Here is a 26566-nt window from a genome sequence, read left to right as displayed (position 1 = left end):
GACTGCATCCCTTGTGCTGGACTGCTGCTGAGCCCTGCCGCCCTGTGCTCCTTCCTGTGTGTCTCCCAGGGGCTGGGTGCTGTGGCCCCTGTCCCCTGCCAACATCTGCTGATGCGCAGGAAGAGTATTTCGCCTTGATTGCATAACACCTGGAGAGCGCTCTGTTGTAATTATATCCAAGCGCCTTGAGAGCGCTTTCGTTTCCTCTGGCTGAGCACTCTGGGAAGCGTTTCATCTGATTGCTCTCCAAGATCACTGCCGCACATCAGGCAGATTGCCTTTATGAAGACTGCCATCCAAGATCACTGCTGCGACCTGGGCAGATTGCCTTCGTGAAGCGCGTCCGAAGTGCGCTGTGATTGGCGTCCAAGGGACTCAGGAGGGCTTTTGGTGGTGTCCCCAGGGCACAAGAGGAACTGCTAGAAGAAAAAACCTCACCGCCACAGCCTGGGACAGTGGAGTACCCGCGCACAGAGTCGGGTGCGTCTGGTGTGTCCCCTGAGGGCTGGTGGAGGAGTGGGGAAGGGCCCGGGGCCAGGAAGCCCAGGTCCACAAGGGCCTGAGCCTGCAGGTACGATACGGTCTCCCGGAAAGCATGCACTGTGTGTGCCTCGCCGGACGGGAGGGAGCCTCATCGCAGGCCCCCACCTGGTCGAGGATTAAAGATAATGGGATAGCCCCCGAGCTAGAAGTGGGGTTGACTGTCCGGATTGCTGCCTCTCCTGATGCAGCACCAAGTGGCTTGAGTAGCAGGACGTGGGAGAGACAGGGGTAAGTTTCCCCTTCTCCCCCCGGTCACTGCAGAAGGAGCGTGACGCTCCAAATCTCACTACTCAATCGTGACCCAGGAGGTGCCCGATATAAGAACCAGAGGGGGTACGTGCCCCCCCCAACATCAGCACAAGCCCCCCACCTCCTCATCAAAACAGGTACTCTTTTCCAGGACCACACTCTTTCCTAATGTTCCTATTATGGACTTACTGGAACTGTTATGCTAACCTGTTTCTATATGATGTGACATATATGGTTGCTGATGTTTCTTTTATGGGCATAACATGCTAAATAATTTTCCTGACTTGCCATATGTTTTATAATATTCCTGGTATGGGCATTTATGATATTTCTAAGACAAGTGCATTTGTGTAGTAATGTGATTCCTGACTACTGCTTATGTTGCAGAATAATAAGTAACCTGTGTGTTATGTGTGACTACTGCTGGTTCTGTAGAGTAACTATTGTGTGACGTTCTGACAACTGCTTGGGTAGCAGGATATTACTGACATGTGTTTGGTCAAATAATTGTGTTGTGTACAATACAGTATATTTTCATATAACTTGGTGTTGTGTTTCCTTTGTGGTGGGAATAGTGCGTCACATGTGTTGTGTGTGTTGTGCAAACGCTTTACACATTCCCTTTGGTATAGGCCTGACTGCTCATGCCAAGCTACAAAGGGGGTGAGTGGAGGTTATCTTGGACGTGTAACTCCCTTGCCCTGACTAGAGTGGGTGGGTTCTGCCTGGCTTAGGTGCATACCCTAGCCAACCAGAGACCTAATTTCTAACCGTAACACTTCCAGAATTTGATTTGGTCGCAATATGGATTGGTCCTTGCAAGGATTTTGGTTTTCACCAGATCATAGACGTAGAGGATGGCAAAATTTGGGGCAAAACATGTCCCTATAGGAACTCCATTCTTGTGTACATAAAAAATGTCTTTGTATAAAAAGTATTTCTGTGTGAGAGCACTTTCCAATAGTTCCATGAATGCGGGGATTCTCATGGGGACAAGTATTTAGTAGTTCATGAATAATATCCATGTCCTCCTGTTAGGGGATTATGGTGTACAAAGAGACAATATCTGGGCCTACCATTAAGTCACTGTTAGAGTTAAAATGCTGGTTTTCAATCTGACGTATGAGCTCCATACTCTAGAAGCAATTCTCACTTCAAAGTGGGCTCCATGTATAAATAATGGAACCTCATACCCTACTCTATAATACACTTCTGGACCTGTGGAAGACTCATGAGAAGGATGCCACTCTGCTGCAAGAAGGACTGCTCTGCTGCCTGAGTGAGGAGGACTAGACCTGCATCTTGAATCCAGGACCACCAGAGTAACTCCAAAGGCTAGCTGGCTGACCTCCTGACCAGAGCCTCAGGGACAAAAAAGACTTCAACCATTTTGAACCCCCCACATTGACACTGGCTGCTGTGAATTGTAACCCCCCCAAGTAAAGCCCCTCTTGTCCTGGACCCTTTGAAGTGGGATTAAAGGTGCTCTGCCAGTTCCTTGGGACCACTGCTATGTGGCGCAGTGCTCTGAAACCAGAATTTAAGGTGCATTTCTCAGCAGGACTAACTTGGTCCCTCTATCCAGCTTGCACTACATTGCAGTCATCTGAACTTGTGAATTTTTCCTGGCCCGTCACAGCGAGATAATCACACGTGGTGCTTTGTGCTTTTAAACACTATTTTCATCTAAATTGTGAGAAAACTAGGCTGATTGCAGAGGCCCCCTAACTTTGTGCCCCCATTTTTCACTTTTTGCTGATGTTTTCCTGACTCTGAGGGTGACCTGAGAACTGCTAGCCAATCCCAGGGCCTGTGCTCTGTGTGAAATGAGCATGCAAAATAGGCTAATTATAATTGGCTATGTCAACCTACCTATAAGTCTCTAGTATATGGTAGGGCATATAGGTTAAGGGACCCCAGCATAGGTTGTGCACCCATAGCTGCACGTCTGAGGTACCCAGGATAATTTTACAGGCAGGCCTGCCTTGCTGGCTGCTATTAAATTGAAGTTACATGCAAATTTGACTTTGGAATTAAAAGTACTTCCAAAATCTCAAAATGCCTTATTTTTTTTACATATAACTCACCCCTAATGTGTGCCCTGAGTACCCCTAGGGTTGGGGTGCCATGTACCTATAAACAGGGGCCTTATAAAATATGTTTTATAAGCCCTGGTGAGGTAAAATAGCCAAATTTGTTTTTCCATCACTGTAGTGAATGGCCTCCATAGGCTAAAATTGAGAGATTTAATTTTAATTAACAAAGTCCCCTAATGAGACAGATACCTTTAGTTTGGTATAATAAATCCCAAAGCTTGCCATTGTTGGATTTAATATAACTAATTCAGGTAAAGAGTTTTAAAACTTTTAAAACTTAAGCTCTGTAGTGCCCTCCTCTGATTGGCCAACCTCTGGCAGACTGGCCAGGCTCGCTTGATGAGGTGCGAAGTGGCCTGGGTTGAACACAAAAAATTTACCTGGGGGAGGAGATCTGCCTCAGCAGATGGTGAAACAGGACAGGGGAAGAGCAGCCAAAATGGTCTTCAAAGATAGGAAAGGACATTTGGAGGAGCTCAGGACCTCCCCCATTTCCTGCAACACCAGACAATTAGGTGCCCTCTTGATTAGATTAGGAGAGGGAAGAAGAGGGGTGTGTATAGCATTTTTAGCCACACCAGTGGGTGGGCTCAGCCAGATCTAACCTCCAAAAATCAGTTTCAGCCTTGATGGATGTTTGAAGAATTTTGCTTTGTGGGATTGATTTTTGCCACACTTCCCAGTAAGTGCTTATTAAAGGGGAAAGGAATCTGCCTGTGATTGGACAGTCAGGCCCCCTGCTTTCCACCACAGGAGCAAGGATAAATATGACAGAGTTGCCCCCACACCTCGGATCTCTACAAGGAACAAGACAAAGAAGGACTGCCCTGCTGGACACCTGACCTACACCTGGACACTGCGCCATGAAGTAGGGCACCAGGTACACACTTAGGCTTCACCTAAGACGATCCAGAAGTTTAGAGACTTTTGGAGCAACTCCATAAGTAGAAGAGTTGCATTGTGGGAGTTGTATTCCCAGACCGCAAGAGGCAAACCAGAGCCTCTGCACCCTGGGCTGGTGCTGTGGTGCTGTGGACCTCTTTCTTGAATCAAGAAACACTTCTGAAAGTAAGTGTAACAGTGTTACCTCATGGGTGGCCTGAATTCTGGACTTTGTCCCTGTCCAGTGTGACCTTTTTTAACCCTTTGAGCGCTAGTTGCTTCTATGCGCTATAAAGCATTCATTCTTTAAAAAATCATACCTCCTGTTACCCCTAACCGATTGTAATCATTTTGGTGTCATTTTAATGATAAAAATATAATCTATTTTTATAAATTGGTATTGGATTTTTATAATGTTTTGTGTTTTACTTATTTACTGTTTTGTGATTTTTAAATGCTTTACACACGTGTCTCCTAAGTTAAGTCTTGTCGCTCGTTGCCAAGCTACCAAGGGCTGGGTTTAATTTATTGAGACCTAACTGGACCTAAGTGGAGGTTAGTGGCCTATTGATAAGTGTATGTACTTACCTGCCCTTACCAATGATCCACTTTCCAACATAAATCTTTAAAATTGCATTTCTCCGGTTGTACTGATTTGATTTTTTACCTTTTGGTATCAAACAATGTATTAAATTGTGCCCAATTGGTGTGGGATTTTTCTTGTGTTGTAGGCTTATTTTATTACTGCTTGAGTGCTGCATAAACACTTTACACATTGCCTCTATGTTAAGCTTGACTGCTTTTGTGCCAAGCTACCAGAGGGTTAAGCATAGGTTAATTAAGGGTTTGCTTGTGTTTCACTCAGACAAACATTATGGTTGCTGCTTGAGTAGTGTATCACCCCCTCTACAAGTGTTGGAAAGTATTCTTTTTTGCCATGGTTACCCTCATTTTCTGCCTGATGGCAGAGAGCTTGACTGTGTTCACTGGGATCCTGCTATCCAGGACCCAGTGATTGTGGTCTCTCTCCTCTAAATTTGGTTGTTGCATACCAGTAACCCAGTATTTCAACCACAATTAGCATACTGATGCCCCCTTATAAGTCCCTAGTGTATGATACCTAGGTACCGAAGCCACTGGGGTTCCAGGGGAGCCCTATGGGCTGCAGCATATCTTTTGCCACCCATAGGGAACCCATGCAAAGGCTACTGTCATTGCAGCCTGCGTGAAAAGTGCATGCACCCTTTCACTGTCATTTACACTGCACCTGGTCACTTATAAGTCACCCCTAGAGCAGGCACTCCAGCCCTGAGGACAGGGTGCAATGTACCTGTGTGTGAGGGCACCCCTGCACTATCAGATGTGCCCCCACAACCTCCAGGACTATTTTCCCAGACTTTGTGAGTGCAAGGACGCCATTTTATAAGTGTACTGGACGTAGGTCACTACCTATGTCCAGCTACATAATTGTAACTCCGAACATAAGCATGTTTGGTATCAAACATGTTGGGATCATACACCATGGCTTTTGCAAGCATTGGTTGTATGATTCCATGCACTCTGGGGGCTCCTTGGAGGACCCCCAGTATTGCCATTCCAGCCTTCTGAGGTTTTCCAGGCAGCCCGAGCTGCTGCCACCTCTCAGACAGGTTGCTGCCTTCCTGTTGCTTGAGAAGCTCAAGCCCGGGAAGGCAGAACATAGGATTTCCTTTGGCAATAGGTGTTACAGGATTGGGAGGGGTATCCTCCCCAAGCCACTGGAAATGCTTTGAAGGGCACATTTGGTGCCCTCCTTGCATAATCCAGTCTACACCAGTTCAGGGACCCCCCAGTCCCTGCTCTGGCGCAAAACAGTGACAACTCCCCTGTCCATCACCACCCCAGGGGTGGTGCTCAGAGCTCCTACAGAGGGTCCCTGGGGTTTGCCATCTTGGATTCCAAGTTGGCAGGGACCGCTACGAGCATCTGAGGGGCCAGTGCCAGCAGGTAACGTCAGAGCCTTCCCCTGATAGGTGCTTACCTGTTTAGGTGACCAATCCCCCTTTCAGGGCTATTTAGGGAATCTCCTTTGAGTGGTCCTTCAGATTCTGATTGCAAAACTCCAGCAGGAATCTCCTGCAACCTCCACTACAACTTCTCACCAAAGAAACTGCATCTGGACCCACCAGATCTACAAACTGCAACAAAGAAGCACAGATGACTTCTGCATTATTGTATCTTCAGCTCCTGCCAGCAACTGCATCTGTTTCCTAGTCGTGCATCATCAGAGGACAGTCTGTCTTCAGCCTGCACCAGAAGAGCTAAGGAATCTTCCTTGCAGTGAAGGAGTCACTCCCCTGCTTCAGCAGGCACCTCACTGCAGTGATGACCAGCTGGGTAGATCCCTCCTCCTGACGAGCTGCGTGGATCCTGCATCATGGGTGGTGGACCTAACTGGTCACGTGTGTCCTAACGTCCCACTGTCCAATTTTGGTGGAGGTAAGAGCTTGCCTCCCCATGCAAGACAATACCATCATGCACTGTGTGATTTGCAGTTGCCAAGGCTTGTTGGCATCTCTCCACAAAGTTCTTCATGTGCTGTGCAGCTCAGGCCCCCAGCACTCTATCCTGTGATGCACATCTTCCTGAGTGGTTCTCCAGCAGCGTGGGAGCCTTAGTGGTAGTGCTGCATGGGCCTCCTTTCGCACCTCCTTTGTCGCCGTGCTGTGGGACTCCTGTGCATGCTGCCTGGTCTTTTGTGGGCTGAGTTGCTGAGAGTTTGCATTGACTCCCCCTCCTGGGTAGACTCCACCTGGTACTTCCTTGTCCTAGGCAGCGCCATTTTTCACTAACCTTGAGCTTTACTTGTGCCGAGGCTTGTCGGTGAACTCCAGCAACGCAAACTGGACTGCAATCCTCCATCCGGCTTGGGACATCATCTACACCAACCAGGAATCCGCGTCTGTCTTCTTGGGTGCAGTACTGACTGTTGTTCTTCACCGCTGGTTCTTGTTTTGCACCTTCGTCTGGGTTAGCAGGGGCTCCTGTTCTCCCTGGACTCTTCTGTGCTTCTTGGACTTGGTCCCCTTCATTCACAGGTCTTCAGGTTCAGGAATCCACCATTGGTGTCTTACAGTCTCCTCTGGTTCTTGCATAATCTTCTTTCTCGTGTTTTTGTGTGCTGTGGGAAACTTACTGTGTTTTACTCCTGCTTTCCTGGGCCCTGGGATGGGTTCTAATACTTACCTTTGGTGTTTTTCAGTACTCCCAGTGACCCTAAACACACTACACTTGCCTAGGTGGGAAACCAAGATTTGCATTCTGCTATCTTAGTATATGGTTTGTGTTCCCCCTAGGCCCATTTCTAACTGTTGTGATTTTCACTTGTCGCACTGTTTTCTAACTGTTTTATGCACATTTCTGCATACTAGTGTATATAATTTGTGTATTACTTACCTCCTAAGGGAATATAGTCTCTATGGTATTTTTGGCATTTGTGTCACATTTGTAACACTGAGTAGTTTCTTTCATGTGTGTGAGTACTGTGTGAGTACAGTGGTATTGCATGAGCTTTGCATGTCTCCTAGATAAGCCTTGGCTGCTCAGCTACAGCTACATCTAGACATTTCTTGACACTGCCTACATTTCACTAATAAGGGATACCTGGGCCTGGTATAAGGTGTAAGTACCATAGGTACCCACTACAAACCAGGCCAGCCTCCTACAAGCAGTAACCCATTTTTTATCACCACCCCTCAATTTTTTAAAAGTTGATATATTCATAGTAGCCTCTTCCTCCCCACCACATCCCATCACAGTTATAATGCTCTCTTGTGTCTTTGTCACCAAACATGGATGTCTCACAAATGGCAGTCATAACTTTCCTCCACTCAGTCTGCTGCACACTAGCACTACGTCACAACCATCAATGTCAGACTCTCAAGAGCGTTAAGCTTGACTGGTTCTCATAATGTCACTTGGTGCCTGTTGATGGCTGGCACCTACATCTATGGGTGCATGGGGCCAAGATTTCATATGACGTATAGGGGGTCATTCTGACCTCGGCGGTAAAAGGCCCTTACCGCCGGTCAGAAGTCCGCCATTCTACCACCGCGGCCGCGGTAAACCGCCACGGTCATTCTGACCCACAACGGCGGAACCGCCAAAATCCCGACATCCAAGGAAGGCCGCCACATCAGCGGGCCGCGGAAAACTGGAGATGACCAAACCTCCACCGTCACACCAACACAAACACGCCCATGCCATTCTGACCCACGAATCCACGCGGTGGTCTTTCAACCGCGGTATTCCATTGGCGGGACACACCGCCGCGATCAAAATACACACACAGCTCCAAAACACAGCCACATTGGACAATTTGAAATACACACACCTGACACACATACAAACAACACTCCCACACATCCAACCAACTATAAAACACACACCCACATCACCCACAAACCCCTACGACCGAAGATCATAGATGAAGGAGAGAGAGACACATCACAGAATAGAGTGCTACATCACACAGAGGCACACTACACCATCACACACACCACATAGAAGCACAAAGCACCACACACCAACACACTCTTCACCATATACACCACCCCACACCTCATCCACACCACCCCATGGCACCCCAAAGGCACCCACGCTTTTCGGACCAAGAACTCCGGGTCATGGTGGAGGAGATCATAAGAGTCGAACCCCAGCTCTTCGGCTCACAGGTGCAGCACACCACTATAGCCAGGAAGGCGGAGCTATGGCAGCGGATCGTGGACAGGGTAAACGCGGTGGGACAGCATCCCAGAAATCGAGAGGACATCTGCAAACGTTGGAACGACTTACGGGGAAAGGTGCGCTCGATGGTCTCGCGACACAACATCGCAGTGCAGAAGACTGGCGGGGGACCCCCACCCACACCACCCGAATTCACAGCATGGGAGCTAGAGGTACTAAACATCCTGCATCCTGATGGCCTCGCTGGAGTACACGGAGGAATGGACTCTGGTAAGTACAATCTCAACTACTTCACCCCCCCCCCAGCATGCCAACCCCCACCACAACCCTCACCCCCAACCCCCCATCACACATCCTCCCTGAGAATGTCTCCCCAGCACAACCCACCCAACACCAACCCCTGCATGCCACCACAAACTATGGACACCCATCACCTAAGCATGACCACTGCACATACCCCCCCCCCAACACCCCCGCAACACCTCCCCCAAGGGAATGACAGCACTGGGGGACAAGGGCACCCATAAATCGCACACAATAGCACACACAGAAACAATAACCATACTCTCTTACCCCATGCAGGACCCGAACGCCAACACACCGGCCAGGAGGGTCCAGAAATGTCCATCCCCCCCCCCCCCCGGAAGAGGCACCCAGTGATGACAGCAGCTCTGTCGACCTGGAACCTGACGACCAGCCCGGACCATCGGGGACCTCTGGACAGTCGGTTCCCCACACACAGGCCACAGCAGACCCAACCCCCTCTGGGAACAACAGCACAGCTCCCACCCAGCGGGCCCATGGCTCTGTCTCTAGGACAGGTCAATCAGCGGTGTGTCTGCCACTACAGGGCCCCCAGGCTAACCCACCACCCCAACAACAACAGGGACCTGGGGGCAGTGGTAGAGGGCACACCGTCCAGGGGACAGAGTCCGGGGGAAACAGGGCAACTCGGAGGGCTGCTGTGCGACAGGGGGGGGAGGAGAGGCCCAGGGAACCGACTCTCCAAGAGGCCCTCACCACCATCATGGCAGCCTACCACCGCTCACAAGAGACGATGGCGACGGTACTGGCCAGGTTCCAGGAGATCCAGGCACAGCAGGAGGAACGCTACATGGGGTTCAACAATCATCTCACCAACATCTCTACCGCCATGGGGAGCCTAGTCCAGGCCCTCCACCGGATAGAAGACACGTTGCGGGACCATGTGGCACCACACAGGGCCCCTGTCACTAGCCCGGACCAGGAACAGCCTACCACCTCCGCCAGCGCTAGTGGACAGGAGGCCCCACCACAACGACAGGCCACCAGAACCCCACCTCCTGCTGAAGAACAACCACCCCGCAAGAGGAGCCTGAGATCAAAAAAATCGACAGAGTAGGATGTCAAGACCCCCGCCAGCATGAGATACCCCCTGAAGTCATCCTACTGTCCCACATTGCCACCCTGTCCAACCTTGAACTGCCCCTGCTCCATCCTTCCACAGGCATATGGACAATGCACCTGTGAGACTGAGAACTGGACTCTGCCATGGCCATTACTCCACCCCCACCCATCACCGTGTTTATATCATGTACCATTATCTAGCACAAAAAATAAATCACTCAATGCACTGAAATCATGCTGGAGTCAGGCTGTATTATTTACAAATGTAAAACACATTACCGATCAATTATGTTCTGTAAACTTTGTGCTGAACACATACTGAGATCAATAAGCATTAGTCCATGGGCTAACCAAGCAGAAGTCACGCAGTGGGTCATACAGCACTGAAAAGGGAAGGGAGAATCAAACATCAGTTTCAAATAACTGGGGGGTCATAGACAAAGTTGAGAAAAACGAGGCAGTCAGGAAAATTAAAATGGCGTGTGTGATTCTTACCTGTGTGCTACTGAAAATACTGTTGGATAACTCTGTCCCTGTTGTCTGGGTCGTCCTCTGAGTCTTCCTCCTCTTCACTCTCCACAGGCTCTACAGCTGCTTCAACACCACCATCTGGACCATCCTCCTGCAGGAAAGGCACCTGACGTCGCAATGCCAGATTGTGAAGCATACAGCAGGCCACGATGATCTGGCACACCTTCTTTGGTGAGTACATCAGGGATCCCCCTGTCATATGCAGACACCTAAACCTGGCCTTCAGGAGGCCAAAGGTTCTTTCAATGACCCTCCTAGTTCGCCCATGGGCCTCATTGTACCGTTCCTCAGCCCTGGTCCGGGGATTCCTCACTGGGGTCAATAGCCAAGGCAGGTTGGGGTAACCAGAGTCACCTATTAGCCACACACGTTGTCTCTGTAGCTGTTCCATCACAAAAGGGATGCTGCTATTACGCATCACATACGCGTCATGCACTGACCCAGGGAACTTGGCATTCACATGGGAGATGTACTGGTCAGCCAAACAGACCACCTGGACGTTCATAGAATGGTAACTCTTCCTGTTTCTGTACACCTGCTCATCGTCTTTTGGGGGGACTAAGGCTACATGGGTCCCATCAATGGCACCAATTATGTTGGGAATATGTCCAAGGGCATAAAAATCACCCTTCACAGTGGGCAAATCAACCTCCTCTGGGAATATAATGTAACTCCGCATGTGTTTCGTCAGGGCAGACAACACTCTAGACAACACCTTAGAAAACATTGGCTGAGACATTCCAGATGACATGGCCACTGTTGTCTGGAATGAGCCACTTGCAAGAAAATGGAGGACTGACAGCACCTGCACCAGAGGGGGAATTCCTGTGGGTTGGCGGATGGGGGACATCAGGGCTGGCTCCAGCTGGGCACACAGTTCATGGATGGTGGCACGGTCAAGTCGGTATCGTAGTATGATGTGGCGTTCTTCCATTGTCGACAGGTCCACCAGTTGTCGGTACACGCGAGGATTCATCCTTCTCCTCGCAAATCCCAGCGGACGGTGCCTAGGAAGGACAACATGGAGCACAGAGTCAAGATAATCACTGGTACGTTCACCACTGCTTGCATGGCAGACGGTTATCTAGGTATTGAAAGGCGTGTATGTGTGGCAATGCCAGGACTAGGCCTGTGTGTCGCAGTAGAGATTATGCCATGTGGGCCCTTGAAATGGCGGCTGCCTGACCTGTGAAGTGGGACAATGGGATGTGAGGTCACTGCGCTGGCGGAGCACACCGTGGCGGTAGGCGGTCGAAGACCGCTATACGGAGCCGCATTGGATAACATTGAAGCCTATGGGTTTCAGGAGCCAATGACGATGTGCGCCTGCGGTCGCGGTACGCACCGCCGCGGTACGCACCGCCGCGGGCGTGACCGCCATTTTCTATCTGTTTAATCACTCGAGACCTGATCATCCACAGGAGAGGACCTATACTGCAAGTGCTGCTGTGAACTCGGTCTGGAAGTGACAATGGCTGCTGCGACTGGGGAAAGAGCCCCTGCCTTCACGTCTGAAGAGTTGGAGAAGCTCGTGGATGGGGTCCTCCCCCAGTATGCGTTACTCTACGGTCCTCCAGACCAACAGGTGAGTACACCGGGTGCACATGGAATGGGCGATGCCTGTGTGGAGTGGGGTGGATGTAAGTTGGTGGGGTGGGGGGCAAATGAGGAGTGCAACGCACGACAGATGAGAGCATGTGCTATATTGCAAGGTTGGGGAGGGGGGGCCAATCACATCTAACATGCAGTAAGTTGATGATTGTTTCCTTCCCACCCTGTACATGTCACATAGGTCAGCGCCCATCAGAAAGTCGGGATTTGGCGTGCCATCGCCAAGGAAGTCCGGGCCCTGGGGGTCCACGTCAGACGGGGCACCCACTGCCGCAAGAGGTGGGAGGACATCCGCCGCAGAACCAGGAAGACCGCCGAGTCACTGCTGGGGATGGCCTCCCAACCTAGGAGGGGTGCCAGTCGTACCCTGACCCCCCTGATGTCCCGGATCCTGGCGGTGGCCTACCCGGAGTTGGATGGGCGTTTGAGAGCATCACAGCAGACACAAGGGGGTGAGTATCAGCACATTCAGCTATCTTTCTGCGCAGTGGAGGCGTCTGGGTGGGGGAGGAGGGTTGGGGGTGACATTAGGCCAGGGCGCTTTCTGTAGTGTAGTCCTCTCCCTTAGGCATGGCCCTGTGCTCCCGGCCCCCACCTCCGTAGGGTGACAAGTCCAGCTATTGATGGTCCAGCCTCACACATGTGCGCGCTTGTCGTCTCCTGATCTGTTGTCCGAGTCAGAAGTACTGAGTAGTGTGCCACGAATGCGCGGCTTAGTGCATGCGGCTCCTGTGTCTGTCCTCTCCGCCAACGGTGTTGACATTGCATGCACTCAACCAGGTTATCTCTTTCTCCCCCCACCCTTCTTCTTCATCTTCTTGTGCATGTGTGCATTAGCATCATCAGGCGGAGGAGATTTGGCATCGGAGCACGAGGGAGCTGCAAGCCACAAGGCCCCGGTGGGCACAGGAACAGACACCGAGGGCCCAAGTGAGCCGGAGGGCGAGGGGAGCACCACGACGGGGACCGCTGGTGAGAGCAGCGACAGCGACACGTCCTCGGATGGGAGCTCCCTAGCGGTGGCGGCAACATCCGGGCCCCCCGCCTCTACAGGTACAGCCGCCACCCAGCGCACCAGCCCTGCCCTCCCAGCAGCCCCTCAGCCTACGCTCCGTGCCCGCTCACCCAGGAAGGCGGGCGTCTCCTTTGCCCCAGGCACCTCAGCCCCTGCCCCTGTTACCCCTGCTGCCCTCAGTGAGGAGGTCATTGATCTCCTCAGGACACTCATTGTTGGGCAGACTACCCTTTTGAATGCCATCCAGGGGGTAGAAAGGGAGGTGCATCGGAGCAATGCCTACCTGGAGGGCATTCATTCGGGTCAGGCTGCCCATCAACGACCGTTCAATGCTCTGGCCTCAGCACTGACGGCAGCCATTGTCCCTGTTTCCAGCCTCCCTCTTCTGACTGCCTCCACCCTGTCTCTGTCTCCTGTTCCTCAGCCTATCCCATCCACACCATCTGACCAGCCTGCACACACCTCAACACCAAAGGGCAGCTCATCCAGACACAAGCACCACAGATCCCACAAACACTCACCCAAGCAACACACAGATGCAGACATCCCAAAAGTCACTACCACCCCTGTGTCCCCCTCCTCCTCGTCTCCCTCCTCCCTCCCTGTGACGTCTCCACTCACACCTGCATGCACACCAACATCAGCCAGTGCTTCCATCACCACCACACCCTCCTGTACAGTCCGCACGCGTGCAGTCACCACCCCCACTGCCATTTACACGTCCCCTGTGTCCTCTCCCACTGTGTCTGTCACCACCCCTTCCAAGACACACAAACGCAGGCAGACACCCACCCAACAGACATCCACCTCACAACAGCCTACAGCACCTGCACCTTCACCCAATGACAGCACACCTGACTCTCCTACAACCACATCCTCTTCCTCCACTTCCATCTCCACTTCTCCTACCTTTTACCTTGGCCCTAAAAAACGTTTCCTGGCTAATCTTGACCTCTTCCCCTCCGATGACCTACCCCCTCCATCTGCAAAGAGTCCCAAGAGCACCACAGCCACCACCAGCCCAACTTCGGGTGTCACTGTTGTGCATGGGTTCTGGAGCCCACCCTTTGCCAGCAGTGACACCTCCATCAGCAGCAAGGACACATCCAGCCACCCCCCCGGCAAGAGGACCAGGAAACACAAGGGCCGCCGTGCGAAGACTGACACGGCTGCCCCCAAGGAGCAGAGTTCGCCCACTTCACCAGCCACAACGTCTAGGGGAGGCAAGGGCCCGAGAGCCCCATCTAAGGAGCGTAAGGGCAGCAGGGCGGAGACGTCAGCCAGCAGGAGCGCGGAGCAGGTGGGCCCCACATGCCACATCCCAGCTGTAAAGGAGGACACCAAAGGGCCCAGGACTCCGTCACCGAAGGGCCCAGGAACATCACGGCCGGAGGGCGTCTGAGCACGGAGTCCAGGCCAGGTCTGGCTCCCTTGAACCTACTGGATGTGCACCGCTGAACAGGGCCCGCCGTGCAGAAGAGCACCGCTGAACAGGGCCCGCCGTGCAGAAGAGCACCGCTGAACAGGGCCCGCCGTGCAGAAGAGCACCGCTGAACAGGGCCCGCCGTGCAGAAGAGCACCGCTGAACAGGGCCCGCCGTGAAGATAGGCACCGCTGAACAGGGCCCGCCGTGCAGAAGAGCACCGCTGAACAGGGCCCGCCGTGCAGAAGAGCACCGCTGAACAGGGCCCGCCGTGCAGAAGAGCACCGCTGAACAGGGCCCGCCGTGAAGATAGGCACCGCTGAACAGGGCCCGCCGTGCAGAAGAGCACCGCTGAACAGGGCCCGCCGTGAAGATAGGCACCGCTGAACAGGGCCCGCCGTGCAGAAGAGCACCGCTGAACAGGGCCCGCCGTGAAGATAGGCACCGCTGAACAGGGCCCGCCGTGCAGAAGAGCACCGCTGAACAGGGCCCGCCGTGAAGATAGGCACTGCTGAACAGGACCCGCCGTGCAGAAGAGCACCGCTCCGCTGGGCCCTTCCTGTCAAGCACCGCTCCGCTGGGCCCTTCCTGTCAAGCACCGCTCCGCTGGGCCCTTCCTGTCAAGCACCGCTCTGCTGGGCCCCGCCGTCTCAAGCACCGCTCCGCTGGGCCCCGCCGTCTCAAGCACCGCTCCGCTGGGCCCCGCCGTCTCAAGCACCGCTCCGCTGGGCCCCGCCGTCTCAAGCACCGCTCCGCTGGGCCCCTTCATCTCAAGCACCGCTCTGCTGGGCCCCGCCGTCTCAAGCACCGCTCCGCTGGACCCCTTCATCTCAAGCACCGCTCCGCTGGGCCCCTTCATCTCAAGCACCGCTCCGCTGGGCCCCGCCGTCTCAAGCACCGCTCCGCTGGGCCCCTTCATCTCAAGCACCGCTCCGCTGGGCCCCTTCATCTCAAGCACCACTCCGCTGGGCCCCGCCGTCTCAAGCACCGCTCCGCTGGGCCCCTTCATCTCAAGCACCGCTCCACTGGGCCCCTTCATCTCAAGCACCGCTCCGCTGGGCCCCGCCGTCTCAAGCACCCCTCCGCTGGGCCCCTTCATCTCAAGCACTGTTTATGGTTCACTGTGCCCACCATGCCTCCTCCTTGACCAGTGGAGACTGTTATCCACTTGAGAGACTGTGGCTTTGCACTCCCCAGGATGGCAGAGTGGGCAACCCACCCACTGTAGAGACTTGAGAGACTGTGGCTTTGCACTCCCCAGGATGGCAGAGTGGGCAACCCACCCACTGTAGAGACTTGAGAGACTGTGGCTTTGCACTCCCCAGGATGGCAGAGTGGGCAACCCACCCACTGTAGAGATTTGAGAGACTGTGGCTTTCCACTCCCCAGGATGGTACAGTGGGCAAGCCACCCACTGTAGAGACTTGAGAGACTGTGGCTTTGCACTCCCCAGGATGGTACAGTGGGCAACCCACCCACTGTAGAGACTTGAGAGACTGTGGCTTTGCACTCCCCAGGATGGCACAGTGGGCATGGTGGCCCCTTCGTGGATCTTGCGTCGTGGACTCATTTGGCTGTGGTGCCCCCCCTTCCCTTCCCCCTGAGGTGCCTGTAGTATTTTCATCAGATGCCCCTGCAGTGTTCTCTCCAAAGGACTCAGGTCTCCTGTGTGGGCTTTGCCCTTGTGTCACTACACTGTAGCCCACGGACTGTTCCATTTGACTTGGATATAGCGGACTAATTGCCTCGGTTCGCCATGGCAGTGTGTATAGTATTATTTTGTTATGGATATTTTGCATAGTTGCCGATACGTCTTAGAGTCTATTTTTTATATAAAAATTTGGTTCACAATTTAATTATGTCTTTGCATTTTTCAGGGGGGTTTGGGTGGTGTCACTGTGCATTGTTGCTCTGCATTGGTGTGTACATAGTTTGGGGGGTGGGGGTCGCATATGTGTGTGCCCGTAACCTTTCCTCCTCCCCCCTCCCGTGTGTCGTAGGTGCAGTACTCACCGTTGTCGTCTGCGCCGGAGTTCGTACTCGTGGTAGATGAGCAGGTAGACGAGTGCAGGTAGGATGTTTAATTCGGGTTCCATGCTGTCCTCCGTACTCGTGGAGTGTGTTTTGGTGAGCGTTTTCCCGTCCGTAGTCTGTTTCCGCCGTGTTTTTATCGGCGGGGCTCCCGCCCCGGAAAAGGTGGCGGATTGGTGAGTTGTGATAGTGTGGGCGGTACATTGTCTGCCGCCTGCCTGTTGGCGGTGACTGCTGCGCTGTTTGTCTGTACCGCCGTGGCGGTCGGAGTGTTAATGTGGCGGGCTGTGTTGGCGGTTCCCGCCAGGGTCAGAATTCCATTTTTTGGACCGCCGGCCTGTTGGCGGGTTGGCCGCCGCTTTATCACCGACCGCCAGGGTTAGAATGACCCCCATAATGTCTTGAGTAGCCTGCCCAAACATGATATCTGCTGGTGAGGAATGAGTGGTTCTCCAGGGTGTCCAAATGTAGGCCCTTAAGAACTTTTTGAGCACCATCTCCAAATCTTATTGTTACATTCAAATATGGGTGGCTTTAGTTATCTCATTAATCTCTAAACCTTTCCATTGGCCTAGGGCCACCTGAGCGTGATTTTGTGATGAGTAATGTTCTAGGACTCCATGTAATCCTTGAAGCCACATCCCTGAGATGATGGGTCTTCTTTGTTTTTGGCAGTCCAAAGACATTTCAGATCTTTTCCAGCAGGTTCAGCATATGTTCAGAGTTTGTGCTGGTAAGTATCTCCACAACTCGAAATTGGGAGTGAGCTTCTTCTTACATGTAACGGGTAAGGTATGGACCAAAAGTCTGCAGTGATGCCTTGCCATGTACCATCACTGGGTTCTTCTGTAATTACCAGTGCTGGTCTAGCAGGGTCACTTTTGACTTGGTAGCATTGGTATCTAGCTCTTAGTTCACCACATAGGCACCCGAGGTGAGAAACCAGACTGTTCACTACTTGGTGTTTGCCATGAATGAGATGTATGATGTGCTTTAGTGAGTTTGGGGAACAACTTACTTCTCTCCATGAAGGAACCCTTCATCCTGTTTGCTACTGAGTTTACCTTGTACATACCATAATACCTTTAGATCAGTGGTACACTCATCATCACAGTCCCTAACATTGCACAGAAAACTTTTTCACTGGGTCAGCCTCACAGCTCCAACAGCTGGAGGCAGGGGTACTTCTCCATGGCTTCAGCCACATCGCTCAATCTAGCAGTACACTGTGACAATCTACTCTGCCACTTGCATCCATCATCGTGGCTTGTCTTGTCCTGGGGTGTTGCAACAGGCAGTTGGCCGAGTTTGTGTATCTGGGCATATATCCACATGTGAATTGGTTATTTTGAAGTTGGGGAACCATTTCTCTACTTGTGTGTGTGTGTGTGTGTGTGTGTATGACCAGTACCTGCAAACAACAGGAAGAGAGGCTTATGTTCCATCTTCACCTTAAGGGACTGTCCACAAAGATGAAGCTAAAAATGGTGGCAGCCCCATTTAATGTTGAGGACTTTTTCTATGTGTACATTGCATCTTTCAGTAGTGGTCAATGCTCTTCTCACAAAGGTGATCCAGTTCCATTCATCCATTCCCTGTATGCTGCTTTAGGATTACACCAAGTTTGATGGGGCTTGCTGATGATGAGTTCTGAGACTTTCATAGGGTCGAAGTATGCCATGGTGGTATTTTGCAGTAGGACCTCTTTGATCTGCAAAGACCCAATCCTTCTCCTTTTCCCACAACTACAGAACTGTTGTCTTTGTTAAGCATTTCAGTGGGCCAGGTAAAGTTTCAAGGCTTGGAATGAAGTGCCCACAGTACTTTTCTAGGCCTAAAAACCTCTGAAACTTGGATGGGTTTGTGGGTGTCTACTGTCCCTGATGTCGGCCTCTATCATAGAGTTGACGTTTAGTCCATCTCCCAAGAAGATGCAGTCATAAAATTCAACCTCGGGTTAAAAAAATGTATTTGTTTCATTTGAGGGTCAATCCCATGTCTGTAATTCATTTTAGAGCTGCCCAGATATGACCCTTTCAGATTGTGTCCTGAAATACTTCCACTGCTGAGGAGATCTGAAGGTTGAGGTGGCTGTATAATCTCAGGCCTAAATGGGTGGAAAAGGTTACGCTATAAAGGCACTCTTTCTGGAGTCTGAGTTGATGGTATCCAAAGTTCTATCACTGAAAACCAGCAGGCTCAGTTAAGGTAAATAATGAGGTTGTCAGTTGTTGGAATAATGTGCCACTCCCTCTGTATGGCTTCATTAGGTAGTCTCATATCTACACAAATTATACTGCTTCAGGCTGTTTGGGGTGTACTTGCCACCACCACAAAGACACTGAGGGACTGGGACCTGAAACTTTCTCAATGACCCCCAATTTCTCAAGCTTTTTCAGGTTTACTTCTACAGCTGGTCAAAGGTGAATGGGAATCTGCTGTTGCAGCAGAGCTGTGGTGTATATGTGTAGCAATAATGGAGGTACTTACAGCAGGCCAAGCACTTTGAAGTGATATTGAAACTAAGTCAATGTTTTTTCCACATTTAGTGACTGGATGGATGTGACAAACTGTGTTAGTTTAAACTCCTTGTAGTACAGCAACTAAGCAGGGGACTAGTCACATGTAGCAATGAAGAACCTGGCAGGGGGACAGGTTGTGCCATCATGGAGACACAGTTTCTGAACATGCCTTTTGAGGGAAGGGGGTTGAGTCCCCTATATGCAAATATATTGGTTTCTATTGGTTATAATGTCTGAGTGGTGCTCAGGTCATCAAAATGTTCCTTGCTAATCACATTGACTGGCGGTCCTCTGCCAATTGTGGTGTTATTGACATTCCTGATATGTAGATTTGATATGCCGGTCACAGTTTGATGAGTCTTTCTTACAGGAAGTGTGGAACAGTTTATCATCATCACCTTTATCTTGGTTCTCATGCAGGGCAGGAATGTCCCAGTTGTGGGCAGTAATTCCCTCAGTGATTGCCTATGCATTTTACTAGTGCATGCCGTCACCGTGCAGCAGCCTCCTCTGCAAACCCTCTGCAAAGTGTTTGGACGTTGGCAAGCCAAGCATATTTTTTCTTTTGATGGACATTACTGGAGGGGGTTATGAGAACCCCATATGCTTTGCATTCCATCTGCTTGGTACTTCAGCTTTTAGTGTTTTGAGTGCTGATCAGGCTGTCCACTCTCTCATGATGGCAGATGCACTCTCCACATTGATCTTTTTCATGGTGCTCATCTCCCCTTGGTGAACAGTTTGCTGAAGGCAACCTCCTTCTTTTTGGTCTAGTCATTGGACAGTTTTTGTGTTCAGATCAGTGAGAGACGTCCAACCTTTACACACCAGTTGGTCTCAGAGTGATTTTAGTACACCTTGTTATTTGGTCAAGAAAGCTGTTCTAATAACCACTTTGAAAGCTCGCTAGTGTGGTTTTACTCACCACCAAGCCTTCATTCACTTTGAAGTACTGTTGGATTTCCACTCCCAATTCTTTGTGGAATACTGTGTCTAATAAAACGAAGGGCCTTCAGCTAAGGGGTATGAGACAGAGGCGTGGGGTATTTATCATGATTGATTATCTTGACGACGTTCTTGCCAGGTGCCTCACACCAGAAATCCTCAAGCAAGTATTTCTGGTGCATAGCCAAAAATTGAGCTTGGACCACACGTTGTGTTCAGTGGATAAGAAAGTCTACTTCATACTAGATGGGCGTTGTAGTGTCTAAACGTCTATCAGGTTGTGAGTATGGATTATATGATCCAGTAGTGTAACAGTAGTTTGAGGCACCCATTTTGGCTCTGGAGGCCTGTCCAAGCTGATATTAAGCACCACTTTGATATCACCACCATATAAGAGAGACTTAGGATGCAATACCAGTGTATTTTGCTTATGTTTTTAAGAATTTGTGGCCCATCAATATTGGGGACATAAGCCCCTGTACTATGATGTATCTTCCATTGTCATCTAATAATGAAGTGATTGGGTGATAATATGTTCCCCTCCTGACAAGAGTAACTACCCCCAGTAGCAGGAGGAAAAAGAGGCCTTGAAGCGAGGAGCCACCTATCTTTTGGCCACTCTACCTTCAGAAGCGGTTAGGTCTGTTCCTTGAAGAACACCAGATTCAGTTTCATTTTCTTGGGAATGGGAGAAGAAGAAAAGGAAGTGTCGTTTCAGTGCAGAGGAGCAGGAAATACTGGTGAAAGAGGTGACAGAAAACCAGCATCAACTTTTTGTCACCTCAAAATTGCCAATTGGGAGGAGAGAGGCAACTTGGCAACAAATTGTGGACAAGATAAACAGTGTGGCAGAAGTACGGAGAACAGTCACTGAGTGCAAGAAATGCTGGCATGACTGCAAGCGCAGGACCAAGTAAAAAATGGTAAGGAACAGGAAGGCAGCACTGCAGACTGGAGGTAGGAGGCCACACCCGCACAGTCATAAGAGGAAATGGAACACTGCCAGGCCCATCAGTGCAATGCAATGTAGCACACATTCCCCAACCTCAACATGACACACTACCAATGCTGACACCTGTATTGTGCCATGCGAATGCTATACATAGTATGTGCTTGGTCTCAGCAACATATAGGTGTAAGTGAAATATCAGAGACTGGGTCAGTTCCATATTGTTAAGTGTGGTGCAAGTGGCATAAGAACACCCACAGCCATTTCAAGGCCTCACCATGCTAATGGAAGTAAACGGAGGGTTGAGTAGGACAAGAAAGTGGCAACATACAATTTGGACAGAACCTACACTTAGAGGATGTGATGCAGACAATTCCCCAAACTGCCCACACTACATGTGACATGCAGGTGGGGCATAGGCCTGTGAGAATGCTAATATCAATGACAGGAACAATGAACAGGAACTAAGATTACAATGTCTCACTAATAGGAAGTCAGTGATGTCACATTACAACTGCCACAGCACAGAAACACTAATTGTACAATAACTCATTACAGAGGACGATGGCTCTCCTGTGGATATGCCTGTCCTGGACTTCCCTGATGACATGGATGATGAGCTGACAAACATTAGCCAGCAGACCCTCCAAGATGTCCTTGGAACCCTCCAGACCCCACCTTCAGTTGCAAGGAGGAGTACAAATGCAGCAGCCATCACAGAGGACCCACCCACCACCCCAATAGTACAACCTGCCAGCTCCAACCCAGCTGAGGACTCTGAGGACACTGGTACCACCTTTGAGAGGGCAGTAGTGGGAGTACAGCAGGAGCTGGCCAAGGAGGTGAGGTTGGGGATGCAAAATATGGCAGTAAGCCTTGAGGGGGTGCATATGTGCATGATGTCATCTGCAGAACAGGCAGCAGCCATGCAAGCGCTACCATCCCTTCTGCAAGGACTACAACAATGTGTGATGGATTTTACCACAGCAGTTATGGAGTTGCCATAACACCTGTCATCCTAAACCTTTCACTGCATGCACGAATGCAATCATGAGCCCCTCAGGGCAGATCTGGCTGCCTACCACAGTGATGTAGCTGCTATACTCAACAACCAGCAGCTCCTCCTTGCTGCAGTAATGCCCATAATAGCCCCACAGTTGGCAGCTACCGGGAATTCTGAGTCCACGTCTTCAAACACTGAGGTGTGTGTTGCCCCTTCAAAGCCACCACCACTAAGGGCAGAGGAGATGACACACACATCAGAAGATGAAGATGTGGAACAGATCACCTTCACCCATAGGAGTACCCAGTAGCACAAGTCCATGCCACATGGACACTGATTTCCTAGGCCCTGTGCTTGTTAACATGCCAGTCTTGCTACAGTTGGTAACATGCACTGTTCTCCAGCACACTGTTTACCTTACCACTATACACTGCAATTGTTTCTCACTACCTCATTGGCAATTCATGTACTTCTGCACTGAATGACACTTCACCCCGGCATGTCCAATTACATGTTCCTCACCATTACACTTGTGTTGCATCACAATAGAAAGTGTCACACTAATGGACTTACAATCCTGGACTATGTAAATATTGTGCTACAGCACTTTAAAATAAATAGCACTTACACAACCACTTTGTCTCGGTGTAGTCTGATACATCACATGTGCAGGAGATTTGTGATCTATGTAACATGTAAATGGCCATAGAATGTCAATACAACCGTGTAGAAAGAATGTGGGCTGATAACTATGCACTGGGGTCTGGATTTTATCATCATATGTGCTTCCTTAGGCTTATTTCTGAAGTTAAATGAGAACAAACAGTATAATGCTGTGTAGAACTGAAAAAGTCAGCTCCAAAGTATGTATAAGATGAAACTCAATGTGGCAACATTCCCTTCAAGACAATCTTTATGTATGTGACATCTGACTATAAACGTTAATCACACACACACACACCATACAGCAGGAATGGATGTGTACAAGTGTATGGACAATTATGTGACCTGGGAGTACAATGTAATAAATGATAGGTGTGAGTTATGTATACAGAACTTCATAAGATTATAACATCACTTAGCTTATCAGGGTTCACATGAACATCAGGCTGCAGACAAATGTCCCACAGTGGCCAAGTATCCAATACAGAACTCATACGATGACAGATGTAAAAACACACCAACCTTTACAACACATTGGGAACCATGGTAACCTGGAGTGGTGGGTGCAATGGATGTCAGATGCAAAGAGAAGTAGCTTTGTTGTAGCTGCCAATGTTACAGCTCATTTGGAATTTGGAATAACCATGTCAATAATGGGATTCTGATGCATGATGGAACACAAATGCAAATACTAAATTGACACTGTACACCAATGTAAAGGCCCTGATCCCCAAGCACATGGCACATACTGTAAAGGAGTACCTAAAACTTTATTTTACAGTAAAAAAGGAAACTCAAACTAGGGAAACACCTTAACTAACCAAACCTATCCTAACTATACATTACCCACAACTGGCCCTCACTACCCTAAGCTAAACTTATTTACCAAATTTAACTAAACACTCTAAACATCAACCCCCGCCCCCCTTATATGACGGGACACATGTAGGACAACATATACTAACCTAAACAGATACTAACTTATCCTAAACAAATATATATGTATATATTTTGTTTTGTGTTTTTTTTATACACATAAACCCCAACATCATTCCCCTCCCACCCACCAACAAAAAATAATGTAATAAAATAACACACTCCTTCCCCAACCCACTTATACTAACTGAACTAACAGCCTACTCTAACCTAACACTAAGCCCCCTTAACCCACTAAAGAAAAGAACGAGGAAAGAGGAGGGAGGTGAGGGAATCATGGGTGAGGATCCAAAAGTTACAAATTGGCTTCCGCAGGATCTTTTTGGTACCCCGCAGTCTCCTGCTATTGCAGGACACCTCCTGCTCAAGCCTGTCCATCCTGCGCAACACTCGATGCATGTCACGTTTCAGTGTTGGTAAATCCTGATTGTTTACCACAGCAGCTGGGGTTGTTTGGGTACCACTTGTAGATGCTGTTGCTGGTGCTGGTGCCGTGGTTGGAGGGGGTGGTGCAGGAGGTGCTGCTTGTGGGCCCGTAGCAGAGGAAGTCGAGGGACCTGCTACAGTGGCTGTCATCCCTGGGGCCACTGTGGTCTGAGCTGTGGTGGTGGTGGCAGTTGTGGGCAATGCTGGCCCCCCTTGGGCAAATGCCCTCCATACCCCTGTGGCTGTCTCATGGCGATATCTACGTGCCATATTGTGGAACCCAGCCTCCACATCGAGTATGTGGCGGTAACCCACTGCCCGCCTCTGGAATTCCCGTATCTCCTGGGCATTCATTTTGGCAGCTGTAAAAATAGAGAAAGGTAAACATTAGTGAAATCATTGTGTGAGACATCTTCAGATGATATTCTAACACTTCATCAAAAATAGCATATACAGTCCAAATCACAGTACAGGTGATAGAATGTACCTGAGGAATGAAATGCCAACGCAGCCTTCCCACCAACTATATAACAGCACAGCAATGCACAACAGGGTGTGTACTTAATTAAATGATCTGTGCATCATTGTATTGCTATTAGTCACATAACAAATGCTGCAAGTACTCTACATGTGCCAGGCCCACTAATATCTATCTTCAGGATGACCATCAAGGCACACAAGACCTGTGATTTGTATATGGAACTGCCAGGACGGTATGCAGTAAGTAATCATGAGGGGGCATTGTAGTTTGGAACACATGAATTTTTGAATAACATGTCTGTCATCTACCCTGGGACCATCACACCTAGGTACCCTGTGCCTCTAGGGGGGATGGACATGCAACACATACTTTCAAACATCAAGTACAACCACGAAGCTTTGGACAGCTGTCCATGGGTTCAGTCAGTCCACCACAGGTAAGGATGGCTGCCAACTAGGACTGAGTCAACCATTGGACAATCACATCTATATTTCTTTTTCTTATTGTGGACAATTGTCAACATCATTAGATCTCACTGACAACTTTCCAAAATCAAGCACATTGATGCAAGCACCCATCTTGCCTTGACATGCATGCACGCCTATGACATTTCACTCAAGTGCCACATAAATGGATTATAACTCGTGGAGCTAGATGCTGCAGGAAAGTCACCCATACAGTCCTACATGTTCATTACTTAACAGGGATGCTCAAGTCTGTGTGTAAAATTTATGCATCACTGGTCTGTGTGAATCAGGATATGACTTTCCGACTAAATTATGACACTGGCCACCTCCAAATTAATTATTGGCAGACATGTAGCAAAAAATCACCCAGTTCACCTGCCCATGCCTATAGCGCAGCACTCAACTCCCAATATATAACTCTCCATCGCAGAATGTCTAACTCTAACATGGAACAAAATGTCCACCTCCAGTCAAGTCACATATCAGCTCACGTGCCAGCACATCATACCTTGCAATGGGTCCAACACACAGGAGTCAATCACACAACAGCTGCAAACACAACACAGGACAAACATATTAACACTTACTGGATACGTCTGGGTCCGCAGATCAAGCCACTTCACCAATTGCATAGGGGGCGGGTCCAACTGTAAGACATGGAAGGGTGACATGTGCTTAATGTCTGCTCAGTGTACAAAACTCGGAACAACAAATTACTTTGTGTGACATTTTATATGATAGAGTTGCACATCAGGCATGTAGACACACCAACAAACATATTACTGCAAACATGCATTGACACTGTCACTCCAGTGAGTGAGACACACATATGCACACATGCACTGGCCCTAACAATCATGTGGTGCCAAACATGATTACTCAATGTTGTGCTTAATTAATTCTAGAGGGTACTCCATTTCATCATTTATTATTATGAGAGACATGCAATGCCACATTCCTGATGCACTGCTATACCAGTGATTCAGGTATTCTGGCTTGTGCATCAAGGGACAATGAGTTACTGTGTGATGCTTATGTGGGTTGATTTTCGTTCAGGAATTATTGGCTTACAATGGTCCATTATATGTGTGCCAGTGTTGTATGTAGATTACATATGCCACATTGGCAGTGTACCCAGAGCTGTATATGCCCCCTATCACAACATGATGGAAGGGATAATGTGTGTTACTTGATGACAATGTTACGCTAAAAGTAGATTGGCCATTTATCTGATTCAAAACAACAAAAAGATGTATGCTGACAGTGTCTAATTTGATCATCCGTGACAGAATGCATGGGTGCAGGTGCAGTCATTGCACCTGAAATGTGTTTCTCTGGGCCCTGTGTACCTATATCAGGTATTGTAAATCACACTTTGCCACATTCATTAACTTAGAATTGCCAAGTTGGGTGATCTGTGGTAATACAAGCAAACTGACACTGTCCGCTAATTAAAACATGGGTTAGCAAATGTCCTACTTCTGCAATCTTGATGAGGCAGGTCTCTTTTTGAAAGCAGCTTGGGAATGGCAGCACTCACAGGAATGCTGGCCTGCTGATCGTAACATACCACTATGTCTCTGATAGCCTTCATACTGAGAAGTTATTAATTGCACATATTCTGCACTATATCAGCAGAGGTGTACCAAAAGCAAAATAACAACCTATTTTGTCACTTAAAT

The sequence above is a fragment of the Pleurodeles waltl genome, chromosome 5, assembly GCF_031143425.1.
Source record: "Pleurodeles waltl isolate 20211129_DDA chromosome 5, aPleWal1.hap1.20221129, whole genome shotgun sequence".
In the NCBI taxonomy this organism is placed as follows: domain Eukaryota; kingdom Metazoa; phylum Chordata; class Amphibia; order Caudata; family Salamandridae; genus Pleurodeles; species Pleurodeles waltl.
The sequence above is the reverse complement of the archived record's forward strand: the minus strand, read 5'-3'. Positions refer to the sequence as shown.